This window comes from Amblyomma mixtum, chromosome 9 (assembly GCF_055824585.1).
Source record: "Amblyomma mixtum isolate Tamu chromosome 9, ASM5582458v1, whole genome shotgun sequence".
Lineage (NCBI taxonomy): Eukaryota > Metazoa > Arthropoda > Arachnida > Ixodida > Ixodidae > Amblyomma > Amblyomma mixtum.
The window spans coordinates 20,305,149-20,329,015 of NC_143020.1; the positions used below are offsets into that span (position 1 = coordinate 20,305,149).

Genomic DNA, 23,867 nt, shown 5'->3' on the forward strand with positions numbered 1-23,867 from the left:
TAGATGCTGTGATATACGCTGTAGCCGGGATAATGGGCAACACGGAGCCGCCTAGGGAAGGCTTCGCAAGGTTATCCGCGATCTTACTTACAGTCACGCTGCTGTGGCCGGGTACCCATATCAAGTGAACAAGGCTCAAATGCGAAGGAAGGAGCGATAAAAAAGTGCTTAAAGTGGGACAGTCAACACGCGCTGCGAGGGACGAACACAAAGATAAAGAATCGGTAATGACTGCCACTGCAGAAATAGAAGGATCAAGCTTGCGCAGAGCCAGAGCTACTGCCAGAAACTCGCTTGGAAAATAGGGGTGAAATCCGGAAGGCGCAGGGAAAAGGACCAGTCTAAACTCGGACAGAAAATTCCCACCCCTGCCTTTTCGTTGCACTGAGAGGCATCGGTTTCTATTCCAATTTTTGTAGGTAGGAACCTTAAAAAATCTTCTAATAGTCCATTTAAAATACGGGTGGTAAAAGTTTCGCGTTTTGAGGAAAAATGTTGTCGAAAACAATGTGGAAAGAGGACCTACTGCTTAGTGCTGGAAGGATGTTGTAAATCTGCACGTTTAAAGGCTCAAGTAGCCTTTGCACGAACACAACCCGTGTGGTATGAAAACGAGGCCAGTGGACACCAAAAAAGGAGGTCGGCTGGCAACAGAAAATGCTTTGCAAACGATGAAAATGGGATTCAAAGATTTTGAGGAAAGTCTGCCCAGTTAGAAAGTGATATCGGAATAAGAGAGGGGGAATGCGGGCCTCAAGGTACAGCACATTGGTAGCCACGAATTTGGGGTCGCCAAGGCACAGCCGAAGCACCTCCCTCTCCAAAAGGATGAGAGGACGAAGTTTGTATGAAGCCGAGCCTGAAACCAACACAGAGCCAAATTCTAAAATTGGCCTGACATACAATATGCAAATCATTAGGAGTGCATCCCTGCGCATACCGCACCTGTGACTGCATAACCTCCGTAACATGCCTGCGGCACGAGCCCCTTTCACAGCAACATGGTCAATGTGAGGCCGCCAGGTGAGTTTGTCGTCATAAATGACGCCTAGGTATTTAAGGGATTCAACCTGGGGTACTGGTTGAAATTTACATGAAAGAGCGACCACAACAGGATCCTGTAGAGGAAAAACAAGGACGGTGCACTTGTTAACATTTAATGTGGGGTGTAAACTGCTCAACCAGTGCTCAAGAGAACTCAAATATGATTGCAGTTGATCATAGAGGGAATGTATATCAGGCGCAGCCGCAAAAAAATGCAATGTCGTCCGCAAAGAAGTGTAAACATGGAGGTTCAGAGGAATGGAGCTCAGAAGAATATTAAACAGCAGAGTCGAAAGGACAGCTCCTTGCGGAAGACCTCTCGTCTGTTTGTACCTCTCGGATTGCACCCCATTATGGACGCAGAAAAATTCCCTGTTATAGAGAAATGCAGATATCCAAGCAACTAATTAATCTGGAAACTGGAGGGACTGTAACCTATGTATTAGGATCGAATGCTCTACACTGACGTAAGTTTTAGAGACGTCAAGCGTAACGAAAGCAGCATACAGCTGTTGACGACGAGCAAGGAGAATACGACTCTCAAGATCTATATGTGCATTTCATATCGAACATCATGGCCGGAAGCCTAGTTGACATGGGCTGAGAATAGTTCTGTGGTCCACGAAGGCAGAAACCCGAATAAGTAACACCCTTTCTATTAATTTTACCACGTTTGATGTTAGAGAAATAGGCCTAATAATCCCAATTCATAGCCACCACCCTGGTTTTTAAGTAAAGGGATCACCCTGGCCAGCTTCCACTCAGCAGGGATCCATGGTGTAACAAGGAGTCGGGAGACGCCTCAAATAGACTCTTGAGCATCTCTGAAGTGACACCATCAGGACCGGGAGCAGAAGCTGGTAATCTCTGAACAACTTGAGGAAGCTCCGATAGAGTAACTTTAGCGAAATAATTATTTGGCGTCACTGGCGCAAACAACATAGGACATAATATAAATAGAGACGAGAACCGCTTATGCAGGCCCGCGGCAATTGATTCAACCGCCTCAATAACTTCCTTAGGTGACATAACTAATGACTGTAAGTTACGAGAAGGCAGGACCTGTTTTCTGGACCGTACAAAGCCAAATAATGCCCGTCGCTTGCCCGAATTTGAAAGATAATCAAATGTTCAGAGTCATATTTCACTTTCACACGAGAAACTGTGCGTTTAAAGGTGGCTGCTATGAATTGATAATCTTTCTAGTTATTTGGGAATTGGTTATAAAGAAGCTTTTTTCATGTTGCCTTCCTCCGCCTGTAATCCCTCGCACAGTCTGCGTTCCACCAATGATTAGAGAAATTCCCTTCTGAGGGCCGCACCATGAACTCCGACATTTTATGGCATTCGTCTATAGCCAGGCATATGCTTGTTGACTGGTGGTCCTCGGCGATGTTAGAAACTGACGCGAAGGCAGAGCCCAACATCGTCTGAAATTTGTCATAATTTACATGCGTCCGCAAAGAACGAGCCGCAGGTGTTACATGACATATGATATCAAAACGAATAGGTATATGGTCACTAGAGGAGCCGCAATCAACAGTCGACCAATTCATTATGCCAATTCCAGGACTGGTGAATGTAAGATCTAAAACAGGTTTAGACTAAGCGCGAAGGTAAGTGGCCGATCCAGAATTTGAGCACATAATGCTGTTATCAGAAACCCAGTCCCAAAGGCGCTTTCCACATAGATTTGTGCGGTAACTCCAAGACACATGGTGTGAATTGAAATCGCCAGCCATGAGAACTGGGTTTCCACAGCTAGCGAGAGGCGAATCTAGTGGTCTGGTATCCTGGACTTCATAGCGGAAATAAATATTTACTAATGAAAATGGGGAGCGCCCAGGAAGAACAAAGTCTAATGCCAAAATCTCAGTCACGGGGCATTTGCTCAAAAAATACCTTAGCCCTGTGCCAAAGTTTTGAAGATAACGTTAGCAAACCTCCCCTTCCCCCCCCCCCTCGTGACTGGCGATCTAGACAAAATGAACGATAATTTTTAAAATGAAAATGTTTGTCGGCTGAAAGCCACGTTTCTTGAAGAATTATGACATCCCGATTAAGCTGGGAAGAAATACAGTGTAAATCTGTTTAAGCTGTAAGAATAGAGCGACAGTTCCAGTGTAGAACTCGCAACGACGGTATGGTTTCGAAAGCAGAGCAGCAGCAAGTGCCTGCTCTAAAATGGTGTGCTTCGGCTTAGTGCCAAGCTGCTGCTTCTTTGTTTTGGCCTGTGAACGCGGAGAAATAGATGAAGGAGATATCGGGGACCCGCTGCGCCTGAGGACCCGCGCATCAGACGCCATCATCTCGGAATAATTCCAGCGCTACTGTAAGTACCCGAAGCAAGTGCAGAGTTAAGGGCAGAAGTTTGTTCCTTGGTCTAAGATGTGGCAGATAGTGAAGAACGGACACAAGCAGGGGGAATTACATTCGATAGAGAAGCCAAACTGGCCTGCACAGCGTTGGTAACCTGGGAAGCCAGGACGTTAGTGAGGCATTCGGAAACACTTGCAGCAATTCTCTTTACCATTATTGTAATGGACGCCTCCACAGCTGACGCAATTGCACAGCAGTCACACCTGCATACCCGTAGGCCCGTTCCTTAATCTCCAATATAGCGTCTCGGCGCGAACAACGTTTCCTGTCTATAAGCTCCAAGATCTGAATCTCCTGCGCACGAGATGGGGCAGTTGGAAGAATTAGCAGCGTGGGCACCACCGCAAAGGCAGCACTTCTCGTTCTGCTCAGAGCAAGTGCTCGTGTGATGACTCTCTCCACATGAACAACAGCGCAAGGTGGATTTGCAACTGCCGGCGCTATGGCCATAGCGCCAGCAGTTGGTGCACTGCAGAGGCCTAGACGATAGCTGGTCGACCCGAAAAAATAGAGGCCAGGCCTTGATTTCACTGGGGCAAGACGTGCCGGCAAAGGTGGCAATCACCGATTCTGTGGGCTCCCGGATGTTGCCAACATCCCGGCTACAGCGGTGCACAGAATGACACCTGCTGCGGACAGCAGATCAAGGGTCTCTGCTGGAGACAACGAAGAGTCGACGCCTCGAACCATGCCCCTCGTACAAGCCAAGTGTGGCGGGATAACAGAGCTTACCCGGAGAGATGCAAAAGACGAGGAAGCTAGGAGATCTCTGACGCAGGCGAGGTCTAAGGATCTGCAGAGAATACCGCCGCGTCCAAACTGCCGGACCTCACTGATGGCTTCATAATGATAAGTGGCTGATTGGAGCGCAGCCCGAACAACTCGTGGGTTGGTCATCTTGATGGTGCCACCATCCTTAGGCACCAGCGCAACAGGCATGCTGCCGACGCCACTGCGCAAAAAAGCCTCCAAGGGCAAGACATCAGGGGAAAGAGATGCCGACCAGGAGGAGCTCCCCTGGCCGGGAGACTGGGTAGACAAACCCCGGGCTTACGGCCTCACCGTGTTCTTGATGCCCACAAAACGATAAGCGCAAAGGCTCAGGGAGAAAAAACCTCAACCAACCACCCGAAACTCAACCGATCGTTCCCAGAGAAGCTAGGCCCGGAGGCATTACAGGTAGGAAGGGCATACAAAATCAAAAGTATAATGAAAAAAACAAACAAAGTTTGCTATCGTGCCATAACGGCACCGCTTTCTCGCCACATAAAGATAATTGGGAAGCGTGCGGGAGAGGATGCGGTTATTTTCGGCGCCTAAACGACTGTCTAGTCTAGTCTGCAAAATGAATTCATTGAAGAGCCAACCTCAAGGCTGCTCGAAGACGCACGCTACACGTTTCGTCCCTTCCAGGAAGGGGTGATTTATTCCTTGCCAGTGTCCGGTGGGAATAAGTACATCGGCCGACGTGGGCGATGCCTTAATGAAAGATTAAAATAACACGAATAAAACGGCTCATGTGTTGGCACCCCAGAGCGCGTGCAAAGCACTGCAGAGACTGCAAGAAAAGATGAAAGTGACTCTGAATATAATCATTTCGAGCCCCTACATCAACGCTGAAGTGTTACAGGAAGGAACCGTGAAGCGTTGGCGAGAGAAATCATTGAAACACTGATGATAACGCCACTCCGCGATGACTTCGCGATGACCTCGCGTCACTTCACAGCTGCAGATAGTTTCATTAAGCTGCATTTGTACAGGACGTTAAGAAGACCGAAACTATAATACGCATGCTCTATTTGGGATCCTATCAAATATCTCTAACACTTTAGACTCAGTTCAGAACCGCGCCGCCCGCTTTATTGTTTCAAATTACTCACGAACAGCAACCGTATCTGCACTAAAGTCAGCCCTTGGTATTCAAGCTCTTTCTTTGCGCCGCAAATATTTTCGCTTATGTCTTTTCTAGCGGATTTATTATACTAACCCTATTCTCAGAAATCAATTGCTGCTTCCTCCATCTTATATATCCTCGCGCACTTATCATAGTTCCAAGGTAAGAATCCCGCACTGCAAAACCACCCTTTGCTTCAATTCCTTTATTCCTCGAACTGCAAATGACTGGAACCACCTCCCTGCCTTCATCGGTACAATCACCGATGTCGAACATTTCAAGAAAATTACTTCTGATTTTGAATGCCTCTTCTCTCTGTAATGCCTCCGGGCCTTGAGAGAATTGAAATTAAATAAATAAATGTATTAGCATGCCTTCTATAGCTTTGTCAGAGAAAGAAAGAGCCTGTCTTGAATGTGAATGATGACACGAGCAGGTTGCTTTTTGAGGGTCGATGTTTTATATGCAACAACTGTACCTTGTGGCTTCTGGCCACAGTAGGGCATTTATAGTGACTGGTTTGCCAATAAAGTCTTCAGTTGCAATTCTGCGCTGTGTTCTGTCGTCCTCTCTTGCCCTGTCGCTCGCGCTGTAACTATGTTGGAAAACTGACACTGCTGCTGAAAAGCACCAAGAACTATAATGCTTCATAGCAGTCAATAATTTACTGAAGGTTAATTTTTTTGCGGAAAAGTCGGGCTACGCGGTGGTGATGTGGCCGTTCCCAAGAGATGGGAAGACATGCGCAGACTGTAATCTGTTCTCAAAAGTGTGCAACAGTTGTGAGCTTTTGAACGCTGCGAAAAAGCTGAAAGTCTGATCGCGTCTTTCGTCCTCAAGAAAAGATGGGAACTCTGGGATTTTTAAAAGAGCAGCTTTGTATGCTTCTAAATGAAGGGAGCTCATTGATGTATTCCTCAGAACATGTCATTTAGTCAAGCATATTCTACACAACCAGCCCGCATGCATACAAATTTGTTAGCAGCTCTACAAATTTTAATCTTGGGTAATTTATGTGCATTCACAAGACTGTGTAAAAAGTCCAACGTTACTCCTGAGGGTGAACTAAGGGATCAGAGATTTTTACAGTACGTAACAAGAAAAGCAGATATTTTCACTACATGAGTGAACGGCAGCTCTCATGATGGGTGAAACCTATATACCACAATATTTTGACTATAAAGGATGTTCCCTCACGGCCACAGCATCCCACTTCCTTGAAACTTCCAAGACTGCGTACGTATTCATGACTCTGTGGTTCAACCCATGCACAAGGATATGGCACACATCCTGCCAGTCTTCAGTAATGAGGCAGGTGACTTGCCTGGCATCTCTAAAAATGTTACTTTAGGGTTGAAATAGCGGGAGTCAAGGTTATTGTGGTCATAAGCGATAATACTGATACTGGGGAGCGCTAGGTTCTGGACAAAGAAACAACACACACAAAGGAACAACATGAGACACGAGCGTGTTGTTCCTGTGTGTGTGTGGTTCCCTTGTCTAGAAACTAGCGCTGCCCAATCTCCGTATACACGGCCAACTAGCCCCCTACACAGCTTTACTTAGCTCTATAAGCGATAAAAATAGGAAAGGGAATGTCATGCTTAAACAAGACAAAATTAACAATTGACATAGTGCATGCCCATCCGCACACAATTCACAGGCACTGTTTTCGTGGTCGATCCCCTTCACCTTTTAAAGCGCATCAGAAAAACCTGGCTGAATAAAAAAAATGCAGACACTTGTCTTATCTATCTAAAACTTAAAAGGACACAAACAAAGTTTTAAATCAAAAAGCTTCGTTTGGAACGCTTCGTGGCCTGTATCCTTCGGAGTGACATAACCAGTTCAAGTTTTCCTATGGCCGAACATATAAAGCCTGGCATACAATAAATATGAAGTGCCAGAATGCACACACTGCCCTAAAAGCAATCAACCAAATTGGAGCACAAGCGCTCAAATCTAAGCTCAAAATCTGGGTTTCGCTACGCCGCTTACTCAAGAGATTCATAGAATAGACATGTGATGGTGCATTGTAATCACGAAAACGCAAACAAAGGACCGACACCTCAGAAATCTTCGTCAGGAACCTGTCAGAAGCACGACCGACATGCGGTTGTATTTTCTTGGTGAATTTGTAGTGTGTCGCGGCAAAGTGACTGGCCTAAGTATGAGTGACGGTTGTTCTGGTCCACTGACAGCGAAACTCACTCAGTAGCCTGCCTGACATCCTATGCTTTGATAGAACCAGCAGGGACTACTTCAGGAGTTCAATTTCGAATGTGTCGTGCTCGGGTAATGTCAATGGGACTGTTTGGAGAAAGGTTTGGACGTTACCACCGGCACCTATGAGCCACCCGCGCAGTGACGGCGGCGGCGCGCCAGCTATGCGCCGTGTGATGTCACTGCTCCTTGCGCAGGCGCAGTATCGCCGCGAAATGGCTCGGCGACTTGGTTCCGCGAAATGGCTCGGCGACTTGGTTCCGCGAAATGGCTCGGCGACTAGCGTAGTGTTGCTTTCGCAACAAAACGCCCATAGCCGCGTAGCTCACCTGGCTGAGACAGCGGAACAGGAACCCTGCAGCTTTTCCACTGGCCTTGGCGGAGTGCAGAGGAACCTTGTGGAGGAGGATTTCTTTGACGATCCGCCTGCTGAAAGCTGAGCGGTACTTGTCCAGGGGGGCGGGATACCGGTTCTTGGCGCTGTCCGAGCCGTGGCACACGTGCCTGCAGAGAGAAAGACGTAAACGGATTTTATATTCAAACCGACTTAAGGCACAGTGAGAAGAAATAAATTTGGCCAAAACCAACAGACTTCAGTGCTCCAGTGTCAAAGAGTGTCTCTTCAATAAAAACGAAGGTTTAACATGTTGTTTTTCTCTGATAATGAAATGTAGATTTTCTCACCACTTGTTCCTTTTAGAAGCAAGCTGCAGTTACCTGAAAACAGTTTTTGTTTTCATGAGATGGGGGGGGGGGGGGGCACGTTCTTAATCTAACTGTTCAAGTGCAATGCTAAACATGATTCTGTATATCACCAAGGATTGGCGCCTTTTTCACGGCCTATTACCATCCTCTGCAGATCCTCCTCCTCTGTTTTGGCCTAAGAGCCACCCCCTCTATGTAACCATATCTGCATAGGGCAATCAGTTTCTCAACTCCCCATTACCACCGGATAGCTGGCGCAGCTTCTTAGAACGCCGCTGGATCTAATGGCGCTGCAGTCGCGCTTTCCTACTTGTGTCGCGCTTCTTATGCTGCGTGTCCGAGAAAGAAAGGAGGCATCGCACTCTTAACTGAACGTGTATCCTTTTTTTCGATGTGAACAAAACAAGAATTCGCATTGCTGGTATTGGTATAAAGTTCAAAAATCCATCCCCCTTGTAGGGCACAACGGTTCACATACATAAGTTGGCACGAATGACATGGTACCGGACAATACGCCCTTCACCTTCTTATATGTCGATTGTCCCAATCATTAATCCGCATCTCATGCGTTCTAAGCACATTGGTTTCTGAATTCTTTTCGGCGGTTATAGCGCTTACTTCACATGGATCGTATGTTATGACTAAAGTGTTTCTGTGCGCGAGCACTGAGATGTGTTCAGAACGCCCCACCAGGTATCGCCTACTTTGATTTCGACTTCTCTATTTGGGTCATGAACGCCAGGCGCTACAAAGGTGGAAGCTCAACCAGCGTTATTTCAATTTCTTTGCCTAAAACTTCTCAAAGGGCTGTCTTTATCGCTATGTGCTCCCTGTGTTTTTTCTCCTGCGCTCTCTTTCTTGTTCTAACGGCTTTCCTTTACAGATTGTTTGCATCTTGTGGCTCCTATTAATTCATGCTATTGTTTTCGTCGCGATGACGTGCAATTTGCCGTCGGAGAAACAAATAACGTGTACATAGCAGCTCCTTCGAAAAAGACAATTGGCTGTGGTTTAGCTCTGGTTAAATCTGGAGTGACGCGGCTCAGCTCGTCCTCTCCTCCACTCTCCATAATTGCCCCGGTGCCTCCGCCTAGTCGCCTACTTATATAGCTGCGGCACTTATCCTCCTCTCGACTGCCCCCCCCCCCCTCCCACTCGAGACGGCGCATATGCACAACTGTTGCAGCACGGTTTCGCCGGCGCATCGCACCGCCGGCAGCAGCAGCTGCTCCGCACCACGTGACCAACCACCACGGAGCTCAAGTGGTGCCACGCTAAAGGCTCGAAGAGCTGGCGTAGTGTAGCTCTCGCTACAAAAGACGATTTAGCAATGATAAGCGCGGAAACCGATACAATAAAACTAGTTATGGTGGGCACTCTAGGTCTGTGCTCTGAATGTGAAAGCACTCTTTGACCTGAAAGCTTTTTGTATCTTGCATCTTTTGCACACTGAACATCTTAACAGTAAAGGTCTTTTGTCTGAAAGAATTTTAACTGAAGGCCTCTACCATAAAGGTTTTTGGCCTAAACACCTTTGCTCTGATGGCACAAGGTGAAGGCGTGCCCGATGTACACAGCTGGGAGGTCCCTCACAACCACGGTGCGCAGGTGGGCTGCCTGCCACTAAGCAGGCTTCAGGGACCTAAGTGCGTAAGTATGCATGCCTGAAATCGAATAATGCCCCTAGTGGTGCTATCGCAAAAAAAAAAAAACTGGGCCTATCTTCAGCCTTCATACTTCGCCACCTGTTAGTCGAGTTTGTCCTAGCGCATCGGGCGCACAGATATTAATGCCACCTGCATGCTTCATTATGACTCTCTCAAGGCCTGTGACAGAGGCTGAAGTTTTCAACAGCTGCTTGTGCAGCTTGTTGCACCATTCAGGACGCTGCTACCATGTTTTTCCCCAGCGATAACAGTATCGGGAATTATGCAGTCTACCGTTAGATTTCTTGAGCACAAATCTATACACGTCTTCCCTGTTATTTCATCCAGTATTGTCCTATGTGGCCAGTTCGCAGATTGTAGAGCCAAAGTGTCCAGATCACTCAGCCTGAGTGAATGGGGCTGATATCAGCCTAGCAGAGGAGTGGCACAAGATAGTTCATAATGATTGTGTACGCACTTCTTACTCGAAGGCGATGTATATATTCTCGATGCGCGACAACAGCGCGAAATTCGCTACAACAGCGCCACTAGTTGCCGCTACCGCCGCTTGAGCCTTCACCTGTGCAAAGCTGGAATGAAAATTGTATAATAACTTTGGAATATACGGTCATTTTCCTAGGAAGGGCGATGGTTTATTATTTAGGGAGTTATTTTTAGCCGTAAGGTTCATGATTGTATACAGAATTCAAATTTAAAGGCAAGAAATGCGTCTCTGCCTACCGAGAAAACGTGAACATTGAAAGAAATAGAAAATACTCTATTTCTAGGAAGGATGAGAACAGGAGATATTTGTCCTCAATGTTCCTTAAATACAAACTCTCGCAATGGCTGAGTGGAGTGGTCACAAAATCGCAAGGAGTACAGACCACATAGACACATACACATATTATTGGCTTCGGTGAGAACACAATATCTTCGAAAATAACGCGGACCCTCTTCTACAACGCAACTCAGACGCTAAGCAAAGATTGTTTTTCAAGTTAAAAACTGACAGTAATTTCAATGTAGACTAACCAAAGCGCCCTAGCGGGATAGAGCAGAATTCATCAAACAAAAAGATAATACATTCACAATGAAACAAAAAAGTGCCAAAAATAGGAGCAAACTAACAAATAAGTGAACCCGCGTTTCGTCCTCCGCGTCCGAGCGCCTCCTCAGTTTTCGTGCTTAGAGGAATCAGAGCATTTCAAGCATCTCTGGACAACTGCCAGCCCGCGCGGCTAAGCTTAACGTCCTATCACGCTATGCTCTACATCTACACCTTCTTCCTTTCTTCAACCGAGGATGATGTCAAAGCAACTATAAGCGCATGGCCTTTATCCTTGGTAATAATTTAAGAAATAGAAATCTTCACCACCGTGGAAAATGGTACTTGACATAACTAAAGAAACAGCAGGTGCAATAAGGCGGTGGTAAGTACTCACATGTGCATAGAAACGTAATTCGGTGCACAGAAGTTTTCGTCTTATACAGGCTGATCTCACACCACCTGCTCATTAAGCTATAGTTGGTAAAAGTGGAGAGATCACCTTGCTAGCTTAAGGTGAACACAGCCCAAAGGCGAGATCTCGATTCTCACCTGTAGAAGTCGTCGCACGAATGCACGCTGCGGTCCAGGGAGCGCCTCAGGTCTTCGTCCAGGGAGAAGCAGCCCTGCTTACAGTTTGCCATCCGGTCCATAAGTACGACGGGCGTCACGAGCAGCTTCGCGGACGCGGCCGCGGCGAGGCCCACCACGAACGAAGTGTAGCGGAGCCAACGACCAGCGTGCGAGGCGTCTGCTGGAGGCCACAAGTCAGGACCGGGGTCACCTCTGGTCACCGCGTTGTGCTGCTTGCGACGCTTTCCGGAGTCTTCGCCCCTGCGCAGCCCCGGCCAGCCGTCGGTATCCTGTCGCCTTGAGAATCGTTCCTCTGAGCCCGCCACTAAGACGGACTCCATAGCACCCGATCGAAGTCAAAATGCCTGTACTCGTTTTGTTCGATGATAAAAGATTGGCAGCACTAGTCTTGCTCAAAGCGCTTGAATAAAGAAATCGGAGCAGTGGAAACCGCTGCACCAACCATGCACTTCTCTTCTTCTTCCGCGCGTGCTGTCTCGGGGCCGGTGCCACGAGACCGGTTGATGTCTATCACGGTGTCATTTCCGTGCATTAATTTATACATCGGGTACCAGTGGGTTACACTTTATGGCATAAATTAATGTCGATGATATAATACGGATAGTAGTAGAGGATATTATCTGGCCGAAATGTCGGTAGGCTACATCTGCCATCGTTGTCCACCGTCAGTAATATTTGCAGCCTTATCCACCATTTCTCGTAATTTTAATCTGAATGAGTCCTTACTTACTGCGCACGTCCACATCGGGTAGCGAACGCCATATCAGTTTCCAGAATTGAACATTTCTAACGTGCATCAGGAACAGCAGGACTCCGTGCATCGTGTGCCACGGCTTCACGGAGTTCTGCTGTTCCCTCTCCTCCCCGTTGGTGCTGCTCTCCCACGGACTGCCTCTGCGTCTTCTGGCCGTCTTCAAATTTTGGTGAGGCCGTTCCGCGAGTGGGAGATTTGGTCAGGTCTTTCCCCCTTTGGATGTAGGTTCGAAGGCTTTGCAGGTTTTCCGCCATGGCTATGTCTTCCCCGGGCTCAGGTCCGGTAACCTGGTTCGCCAGTTTACCGGCTGAAAATCTGCCGCTAACATCTTTTAGTCAGAACGGTGTCAAGCTAATCCCTGTGGCGCTGGTCCCTGTAGGAGATGGTGTAATTAAAATAAAAAACTCTCGACTGATCCAGGAGCAGCTGAAGGCAGCCACCAGCCACTATCTTGAGATTTCGGGGGTGCGACCATTTTGCGAGAGAGGAATTCTATGCAAATCGGCTCACTTGGATTGCGTTGCCGATTTGCTGCAGTGCACCTCTTTCGCCTCACTACCGGTGAAGGTATTCATTCCTGAGCAGCTAGCCTGCGTAAAAGGAATTATCCGCGGTGTGGATCCTTCCGCTATACCAGGGGAAATTCTTGCAGACTTTCATGACGCCGGTGTTGGCATCCTTTCAGTTTACCTTACCGCTGCAGGAGAGAGGCTGGAGGCTCCCGAACACCAACGGAGTCGGTTATTGCCACATTTGCACGGTACTCTTGTCCGTCCAAGATCAAAGTTTGGCCTATTGTGTACCATGTAGACCCACTGCAGCCCCGTCCTTTACAGTGTAAGAATTGCTGGCGGTTCGGTCACAGTGCCAAATCTTGCAAGTCCGCAACGGGCTGTCGCGTTTGTGGCGGTGATCATGCACACGACATTTGCACTTCTTAGTCGCTTAGCTGCTGCCTTTGCCACTCTGATCACACAGCTGACGACCCCACCTGCCCGAAGCGTGCCGATGAGCAGAACGTCTTGGACATTATTCAGCGTGACAGGTGCTCTCGCGCTGATGCATACGCCCGCCTTGACAGACGGCAGTGCTCATACGCAAGTATTGCCCGCACGACCACTGCTGATGTGGAGGCAGCCTTAACTAAGTCCGTTGTTGCTGCGGTGGAGAAGGCTGTTGCTGGCGTACTTGACCGCATGATCAGTACGTTCAGCGATGCCTTGTCCCAGGTCCTTTCCGCGCAGGCTGCTTCATCGGCTTTAAGTAACCTCAACTCGTCTACCTGTCCTCCCTCCTCTGCCACTGCTGCTATTCAGCCCACCACCCCTTCTGCCTCCACGTCCGTGGGTGTAAATGACTCTGACCAAGTCCCCCTCTCTAACGTTTGTGAGTCAGATGTTGAAATGACTACTCCATCTCAGAAGCGTCGTGCTTCCTCTTCTCCTTCGAAATCTGACAATCATCATGGTAAGACTAAGAAAAGTTCGCCTGGAATTTCAAAGAAAACAGATGTGTTGAAAGAGGCTGTTGCGGCTACGTTTTTAAAGCAATAATAATGGCGGGAATATATGTTCTCCAATGGAATTGTCGCTCTATATCATCTTCTTTCCCCGATTTATAGCAGCTTATACTAAAACATAGTCCAGACATTATTTTAATACAGGAGTCGTGGCTCAATCCCAATCGCCCATTTGCAATTAAAAATTTCTCCATTTTTAGAAATGATCGCCCAAACGGCAGGGGTGGGAGATTACTAACATTGATTTCAACGAAACTGTATCATCGTGCTAAAGTGTCTCACAAAATTATGAGACCTGATTGTGAGATACTTGCCGTTGAGATCATTATTCCGCAGTGCGCCCCGGTTACGGTGGCGAATATCTACTTCCCCGCAGGAGTCCGTACGACGGATGTGCTCGATGCGTTACTGCGCAACAGCAGACGAGTAGTTCTAGCTGGGGACTTCAATTCTCATCATGTAATTTGGGGTTTCAGATGAGACTTTAGCGGGAAATTACTTTGGTCTTGGATGTCAACAAACGGCGTGTGCTGTTACAATAGTCGCGCCATAACTTACACGAGCGCTAATTCTCGATCAGCTATAGATTTAACGCTAGCAGTTAATGGTACAGCGGTATCTTCGTGGTGTACAGTTGACTGCGGTACGTCCAGTGACCACTGCCCAATCACTTTCACTATTGCGTGCAGTGCAGTCAGGGCGACTGGTTCGCCACAAAAATTTATAAATACTACACTGTTTAAGAACCTCCTAGGTGAGGCCCTCTCGTCTGTTGCCCCCTCCGATAAATCTGACGGGGGCCCTCAAGTATTAAATTCTGTGTTAGACGCCTCGCGGCGAGCAGTCTTTACAGTTCGGTCAGGCGTTGAAAATAAGACTCCTTCCAGTTAGTGGAATGACGACTGTGAAAAAGCTTATCGTCAAAGGAAAGCTGCATGGAAGAGTCTAACGCACAACCAGTGCCCAAAGAACTGGATAAATTACAAATTCTTTGCAGCCTCTTTTAAAAGAACAATATCTAAGGCTAAGGATGATTACTATGCCAGCCTGAACACCTATCTGTCTAATCCTGTCAACCGAAAGTCTCTTTATAGATTCATTGAACGTATTCATGTACTGCCCTCTTCTCACATCTCTCAGTCCACAGTATTGCCACCTCGGGGCGGAAAAGATAAACTAGAGTCCATAGCTCAAGGCCTTGCTGTGCGTTTTCGAGCTCGCACTACCTTTCCATCAACCCCGTTTCATTTGGGTGGAGACTTCACTAAGGTATCTGTATCTGATTTAGCGTCTGAAGTTAATTGCCTGCAATCTGCTGCCCCTGGGATTGACGGAGTAACAGTTGGCATGCTTAAAATCCTAATGCAACACTTTGCCCCGCACCTCTAGCAGATTGTGAACTGGTCTTTGGAAAAAGCCTGGATTCCACAAAATTGGAAAACAGCGAAAATTATTTTACTGCTGAAAGAGCAGGGGAAGGGTTTTGATCTCGACAATATTCGGCCGATTGCTCTCTCATCAAATTTGGTTAAGCTTGTAGAGCGGGTAGTCTTTAGCCGACTCACGAGTCATATTCTGAGTCTTCAAGGTTTTATCGAGGCTCAGATTGGCTTCCGCCGGGGGTGTTCACTTTGGACCGCGCACATAGACTTGAAGACCCGTATTAAGGTTGCTACGAGGCAAAATGAGGTATCAGCTCTGGTTACTTTAGATATTGCATAGGCTTACGACAGCGTTGAACACAGCATTTTGCTTCATAAACTGGCTAATGTACAACCTCCTTTGTACCTCTTTCCGTGGATAGGAGAGTTCTTAAAGAATAGAGCGTTCTTTTGTTCTAAGGGTACGTTAACTTCTACAACATACGCCCGGTCTAGAGGTGTCCCACAAGGCTGCGTTCTTTCTCCGTTATTGTTTAACATACTAATGCGTGATATCCCTATTCACCCAGCCGTAAAAGTTTGTGTATGCGGATGATATTGCTTTTTTCGCTTCTGCCAAAGACATTCATATCCTGTACCAATTATTGCAAGAGTATTTAAATGCTCTGAAAGTTTGGCTAGACAGCATAAAGTTAACTGTAAATATGAACAAGTGTGCCGTCCTTGTTTTCCCACAAGCAACCCCTCTTTACATCTCTCTGTCGTATCACTCTATCCTCATCCCGCAAGGTATTCAACAAAATACTTGGGTATAATATTTGACCCGCATTTAGACTGGCGGCCACACATTAGAAGCATTGTGCTTAAGGGTGAGCGTGCCTTTGTCCGCTTGGTAAGGATCAGCAACAAAAAATTGGGTATGCTACGAGACACTCTACTACTTCTTTATAAGACATATCTACGGCCAATCCTTGAATTCGGCTCCGTTCTCTTTTCTGGGTGCCCAAAGTACAAGCGTGAACCCCTGTTTGTTATGGAGCGACGCGCTCTGCGCCTTTGGTTAGGTCTGCCTAAATCAGTAGCTAATGCTGTGTTGTACTTGGACGCGCGAATACCTGATTTCAATTGCCGGTTTGAGCTTATCACTGTGCGGACATTTTTAAGGTCTTTGGAGGCTGTTCCTGGATTGGCTAACCCTATATTTACAACGAACCCAACTCTCTTCTTTGGTACTCCCTGGCCTCGGTATAAGCTCCCTCAGGTGGTGTTTACTAACTCCCTGCTGTCAAATATTTCTGTATCAATGAGATCTTTAGTACTAGTCAACCACAGGCGGGCTGACACGGCAGTCTTCTTTGACAACACCCTCCCAAGGAATGCTAAGAACCTGCCCGCCAATATGTTAAATGGGCTCATAGAGGAGTACCTAGACAATTTTCCTAACCATATTGCCGTCTATACAGATGCATCCCAGCAAAATGAAAAGGCCGCTATTGGTATTTACTCAAGGGCTCTTGATTGGAGCTACTCATTTCGGGCCCCTGACTATACCCCTATTTTTGTAGCTGAGTTTCTGGCCATTGAGTTGGCCTTAAGAAGGATTCCCTGCAGTATCACCCGGGTTATTATACTCTCAGACAACCTTTCTGTTTTGGCAGCGCTCGAAACCACGAGTGATACTCCTATGAGCCGTTCCTTTCAATTTGTTATTCCTCCACATGTTTCAGAAGTTCGCTTTCACTGGGTCCCTGGGCACTGTGGCATTGTTTCTAATGAGAGGGCTGATTTTTTAGCAAAATCTGCCCTTGATGGTCCTATTGTCCCTTTCGTCCCAAATACTGTTCACTTGACTCTAGCACGCTTTCAGCAATTCCAGCGTTTCCACACCTTGAGCCATGAGCCTCTCCTCGCTGCAGCGGATTCTCAACACCTGGCATTTCCTTGGAGTGTGCGGATGTGCAGTTGGAGGCAATGTGAGGTGTCCATGACCCTTTTGCGCTGCAGGATACCGCGGCTAAATCTTTATTTATGCCGATCGGGGCTTTCGATATCCAACCTTTGTGAGTCTTGTGGCGAAATTGAGTGTATAGAACATTTTTTCCTCTCCTGCCGGCGGCTCGCTGCTCTCCGTAGAATTTACTTGGAGATCCCCTTCGCTCGGCTTGGGCTTCCTCTATCTCTTCCGATTCTCTTATCCTTCGGGGCAAGCGCCAAGCGCCCTAAAACCAGTGTTCGATTCTATTCACGATTATATAATTTCATCTGGTAGATTCCTCTGCTAGAATGTGAATTCACAACTTTTCTTTCTCCGTATTTTTTGTTTTGTACAAATTCTAGCTCTGCGTCCCAAAATTTTAGATTTAAATATACTCCATTCCCTGCACATGAGTGCGTTTGTATCCGCTATGCACACTGGCCAATCCCCCGCCGTGGGTATGTGCCATTCAGCCCGAGGACACCATCATCATCATCATCACTGGACCGCCTGTGTTTTCTTGAGATCCCATCGGCATACCATCAGCACAGAAGAGCCCACTTTCTAGCCGTTATCCTTCTGAAACTCACCTGTTCAAATCCCATCATGAGGCATAGGGCAAGCCCTCTGGGGTATCAGGGCATGAGTAATCCTTCTTAAATAGGACAACAAAATAGGATGAATGGAGCGGAGATTAAGGAACGCTGACATTAGGATTCGGAAACTGATTTGTACGGGCTTAAGCTTTCCTCTTTAAACCGTTCTGACCGTCTTATTGCAACCAATGTTTTTGGAAGTGTATTGGTATTTTCTTACTGAAAGCATGAATCACCTGAATTCTTCCTTTGATTTCAAGGAGTTGGTGGGTTTCTTTAATAAAATAATTTTAACTATAGCTTTGACGGCCTCACGGGAAGCATGAATGTCTTACAAAAGCGGGTCCAAGTTGCCCATAGTGCACGATTGGAAGAGCGCCGCGTGAGTCAGGCGAGCAATAGGAGTTCTATCGTCCTCTTTCTACACGAACGACTCGTCCATATATACTATTCATGTTCCTGAGCGTATAACAGCCGGAGCTGCCGGCTTATATTTACGAAGAAATTTAGTTACGTTATTTTTGATTACCGTCCTGTGCGTTCACGGAGGTAGCATTCTATTCTTCGTTCTTTTAGCTTTCAGCTCATTTAGTAGTGCATAAATGTTCTTTATGGTCAAAAGTCGTTCCGCCTGAGGGTTTTCAATAATACTAGTCCGTGTGTCAAGCACTGCGCATTCCCATAAAATCCGCATAGGTGTAATTTTGAATACGACGTGACTGTGCGCATTGCGTTCCTATTGGTTGTATACAGCTCCGCCCGTCTTAGCCTTGTCAGGCGACGGAATCGGGCCTTATGGCACGTTATCTTCTCCCTCCTTAATCCGTTTAACCTTTTGGTTGTTTCTTGTTTTCCTTGCATATTTTAAAGAATAATGTTCGACTTTATCGTCTCTTCGCCGACGTGGTAGTGAAATAACCATTTAGGTTTTCCAAGCACACGTATCTTGAACTTTTGAGCACAAGACAAAAAAGAGGCAAAAGGTAAGCACTGCAGTAATAAATGAAGAAAATCCGAAGCATATTCAAATTTATTCCTGTAGAAAATAGCTTAGAGACCATTTACGAAGAGGCCCAAGGGCTTTAAAAACATTTACAGGACAGTTACCAGTGGTTAACGCAAAATTCAGCGACACCAATTAAGGTATCCTTTACGATCTGCTATGCTATAGAATATGAGAGCTACCTCCCATCTCTGTAGTTTTAAGGAGCTCTGTGTTGTTCTCCACACATAGTCGTTTTTCATTTAGGTCTCCTCTCCAGACCGATGCTCTAGAAGCGCAGCTCTCGAAACCATCCTCCCTACGGGTGGCGTTTTTCGCAACAGCCGCCGCATATGGACCATGCTACGTCTGTCCGCTCTCGTAGTACCATTCCACATCCTTCCGCGGTAACCACGTTTCGGATGGTTACCGTGGTACGCCTTTCTACACTCTCGCCATAACCTCCTCCTTTCGCCGTACCTTCACTACATGACAATCCTCCTTCTCTTTCCAGGGTAACTACCATCCAGGGTAACTACCCACCGCGACAACCACATACTGGTTGCACGTTCTTTCGCTCTAGTCATACCCTCCACCATCCACGTTAATCATCCTTCAGTCAGGAATTTCTCCGCTTTCGCCACCCCCCCCCCCCCCCCCCCTCCTTCCCCGGTAACCACATATCGGACGGTTTCCGTTGTAGCCTTCCTCTAGTTACGCCTTACTATGCTCTCGCAATAAGGCTACTTTCGTTCGTAGCCGTCCTCGTCGTTCCAGGGTACCTACACTGCCGGGAGTTCCGGTTACAACCGTCGACCGATGGCGCCTTCGTACGCTGTTGCCATACCGTCCTCTTTCCCAGATAACCATCATACAGTTGCGGATTTGTCCTCTGTCACTATTTCCTTCTCCTTCCACGGTAACCACCCCCGGATGGTTAATGAGGTAAGCACCGGCCGTTTATGCATTACTCCGTTAACTTCGTACCTCCCTCCTTGCATGATAACTACCCTCCGATAGGTTGCCGCGGCAACGTAACCACCGGTTAGGCTGACGACTACTAAAGACGACATACTACCCTGATGAAAACAACGTGAACTAGACGGGACGCACACGAGAAAGGACACCACAGGTTCTCGTTGCTTCCTTCTCTTGTGCGTTAACTCTAGTTTGCGGGTTTTTATCCTGGTTATACACATACTACTCAGACTCGAAACCAAGGCACTGGTGCTTAACTGCTCTCACTATCTATAAAAATAATTTGCTAGGGTATTTATGGAAGTAATCGCATCAATGTCCACCTGGCTGGACTACCATGCAAAACGTTTAAAGAAACCACCTACGACGAAAGTGCAGCTTAAAGAAAGCCGTGCTGCTGGATTCGTATAAACCGCTACACGCAGTGCGGTATTTCATATCGCCGCGTATCTTTGTATTGTTTCTTCATTCTTCAAAGCTGCCAGCACGCCGCTTTATTCCTATGTTTTTGATGGAAGACGCGACCAGATTTACCTCGAGTGATCGCCTACAGGCGGAGCCGATTCTACGTTGTTTCAGAATGTTGTAGTAACTTTGCATGGCTTATCTCGAAAGCTCTTTATCAGCTTTGAATTGAGCACCGCCGAGAGCGGCGGGCGTTCGGTTCAACGACCGCCGAGCACGCTTGTTGCTACGCCTCCAGTGAGTCATTTTGCGGAAGCTGAGTTCTCTGTTGTCAAAATCTGAATTTCCACGTTTCCGCGCATTTCCCCTCTCGTCACTTTTACAAATTGTAATGTCGGCACTCTCCGCCGGCCCCGCCCATTCAACCCCTCCGCCGGCTGACGAAACGCGCGGCAGTTCCCAAGAGGCGGAACTTCCGGCCGCAGCCATGGTAGCTGCGTGACGCCAGAAAGAGTTGGCAGGGTGAACCAATGATAGCCCTCAGCTGCTGTCGGAATGAGCACTGCATGGCACATTGCGAGCGGATTCGGGCGAAAGTCCGCACCGCTAGTCGCCCCGAGGCGTAGAAGCGCGAATTTTGAAAAACATATTGTAAACAATCGGCTCCTCTTTGAGGTCTTTTACGTGGCATGAACGCTTGGCTGTCTATACTCTAGGTAATGCACGCGTTCTATGGCCAACTTGGGGCACCCTTTTCAGGGAGCCTTTAGTGTGTCGACGCATACTTGAACAACGTAACAGATGATTGAGATGACTTCACCCTATCTATGCCTGTGCTGCTCAAGCGCCTAGTCCAGTTCGCTCCATTAATTTGTGTGGCAAATTGTTGCTGTTGTTGTTGTCCTCAAAATAATGGCGCGTACCCACTGCGGGGGATTGGCCAAGACACAGGCGGCGACTGACAGGTGCTAAAAGTAAACAAAGACTTTGAGATCAGTGACTGAAAAAGAGAAGGCGGCTAAATGCGCTATGTTTAGGAAAGCTTTCGTTGCAGAGAATCATTGCCAACGGCATTCAGTGCGATTCATCTTCAAGCCTCGATCGCTCGTGCCGTGATGAAATAAGTGCACTCAAAGAGCCATGTGGCGATAACTGCTCAGTTTTCTATGCGTTCAGTTAGTTTTAGATGGGCTAGAAGGCTCTTTCGACCATGCAGTTGTTGCAAGGTCCCACGCACTGTTTTTTTTTTAATCTCGTTGATCGCGCCTGCATATGGTATGCGCGTTAATGCGCCATTGTGATGAAATTCATGCTATATCACTGAGGTGGCATTGTTTTCGTTTTCATGATTCTTACAATTGATATCTGCTGCGATGAGAATCTATTCAAAAAGTAAACCATCGAGCTTTGTTATCGTGAATGAGAGACGCATTTCTAAGCTACAAAGTATGTACGACAGTGTGCTGAAAACGCTTCAGGTCGTCTTGTATTGTTATCATTGCGCCAAGCTGCAACAGCTGGCTCCGCGACAAGGCCATTTGTCTAGCGTTGGGAGCAAGCGAGTTAAGATAGTATGGGTGCCCGGTCACCAGGGGGTTGAGGGAAACGAGGCTGCTCACGCGGCTGGCCGAGCGTTCTTTCCCCCGGGTTCCACTCAATTCCCCGGTTTTGCCGCGGCAAACTTACCGATTCCGCTACTCTCTTACGCGGATATCACAAACCATTTACGCCTCTGCTGGAGGGTACTCCCGGGATCCGCAAAGGTTCTCGACAGAACTGAAGAGTGCTGCCATCTTAGACGGCTCCAAACCGGGTCTTTCCTAAATCCCGCCGTACTAAAACACGTAGACCCGACTTTCACGGGCAGGTGCAAATTCTGCGGGCAGTATGCTGACCTATACGACATGGTGTGGGCCTGCCAGTTAAATACAAATATATCAGTTATAAATCAGCCAACTAGCGAGGGCTGGGAGGCGGCCCTGTCCAGCTCGGACCTGGAGGCCCAGCGGGCCCTGGTCCAGAGAGCACGGGCAGCGGCGGCAGCCAATGGCGTCCTGGAATAGGGACTGACTGCCACCCAGGTAAACGACCATCCACACCTTCCTTTTAGCAATTCAGTACAGTGCAACAATAAATGTTTTCTCCTCCTCCTCAAGCCTGCGCACAGAGCTTGACCACCGTATCGAGTCCGTTCATGCTCCTATTGCTGTAGGCTCTGTTAAAGATCAGGTAGCATGGTCGGACCGTAGAGGGAATGAGGGAGGTCGGAGACGAGGATGCGGGAAAAGACAAGGAGAGAAAACTTTATACAATTAAATTTACATTATTTACAAAGCAGCTTGATGACGAGACGGTCAATGCTGAAACGCTGCATGATGAGAGCCCATGATGAGACCATCTGATGAGACCTCTCGGCCGTACTCGTTGTCGAGTTTTTAAAGTGGCCTCTTTCCCTAGGTTCTCTAGATGGGGGCCGGGCCTGCAGAGGAAGGAAGTTGACAGTGGCACCAATCACACACTCTCTCCTGAGGGATCCCGCCCCCCGTAACGTGTTGGGAGAGGGAGAAAGATGCCATCCACGTCGCGCAGACGCTGGAATGTCAACAAGTGGCGTTCCCGCGCATTTCATGCGTTCGAACGTTCGTTCGCACGCGGTGTGGGGAAACGCTCGCTCAAAACTTCATCCGGGCAGACGGACGCGGCTTCCGTGGGTAATCCAGGCGTTCACCAACGTGCCTTTCGGGGCTAATTGGCGTCCCGCTGCAGCCACGCCGTTTTCTTCCACACAACGAAGGCGAAACGTAACAGCTTTCTCTAATCAAGCACGTTCTTCATGTCAGCAGCGAAGGATCCGCGCCACCTTCAATACTGTTGTGTAAAGAGGAACTCAGTATCTCTCATGCTTCCTATGAAACTTTCTTCTGGCATTCCTTGCAACACATTGCTGCAGAATAAAGATATTGTAACGCCAAGTGGTTTATTAAGACCGGGACGGAGGATCGAAAAACACCTGGGTCCGCTTGCCGAGCACGAGAAGCCACCAACTTCGTTCTCCTCATCTTCGTCTTATCCAGCAACGCCGACCACGCAGAATGGGTATTGCCTTTTCATGGGCGTCACACTTCCCCCTACGCAGCCGAAGCCCGCTGGGCGAGTTAAAAAGCGCCGCGCGAATAGTACGGCTTCAGCCGGGCAACGTGAGTGACTTCGGTTCGCACTGAACGACGGCCGCTTGCCGTGAGACAAGCTATGCGGTAATTGAGCTCGCTAAGTTGGTCAATAATGACATAGGGTCCATCGTAGTGGCACAGCAGCTTCTGAGATAACCCTCGCTTTCTGATAATCCGCCAAAACAAGACTAAATCACCGGCGCTGTAAGTAACGCGACGGCGGTGGGCATCGTAGCGCGCTTTTGACCGATCTTGGGAGGCGAGAATACGAAGGCGGGCAAGGCACCGGGCTTCTTCGGCGAGACAGAGTGTCTCAGCGATAGAGGGATCTTCATGAAGCTCGTGAGAAAATGGTATTATGGTGTCCAGGGTGTAGCGTGGGGGGCGAGCATAGAGTAAAAAGAGGGGGCTGTAGCCAGTAGTCTCATGGCGCGCGGTATTGGACGCATACGTGATGAACGGCAGGACGCTATCCCAGTTCTTGTGCCTTGAATCAACATACATTGACAGCATGCTGGTGAGCGTGCGGTTCGTGCGCTCAGTGAGCCCATCGTCTGGGGATGGTAAGGCGAG

The 23,867-nt window shown here is 47.8% G+C and overlaps 1 pseudogene; it reads right to left on the reverse strand.

Annotated features, from left to right (window-relative positions):
- LOC149328447 (uncharacterized) overlaps nucleotides 1–11,853 on the reverse strand; it is a 478,240-nt pseudogene extending 466,387 nt beyond the window's left edge.
- Nucleotides 11,854–23,867: the final 12,014 nt, after the last annotated feature.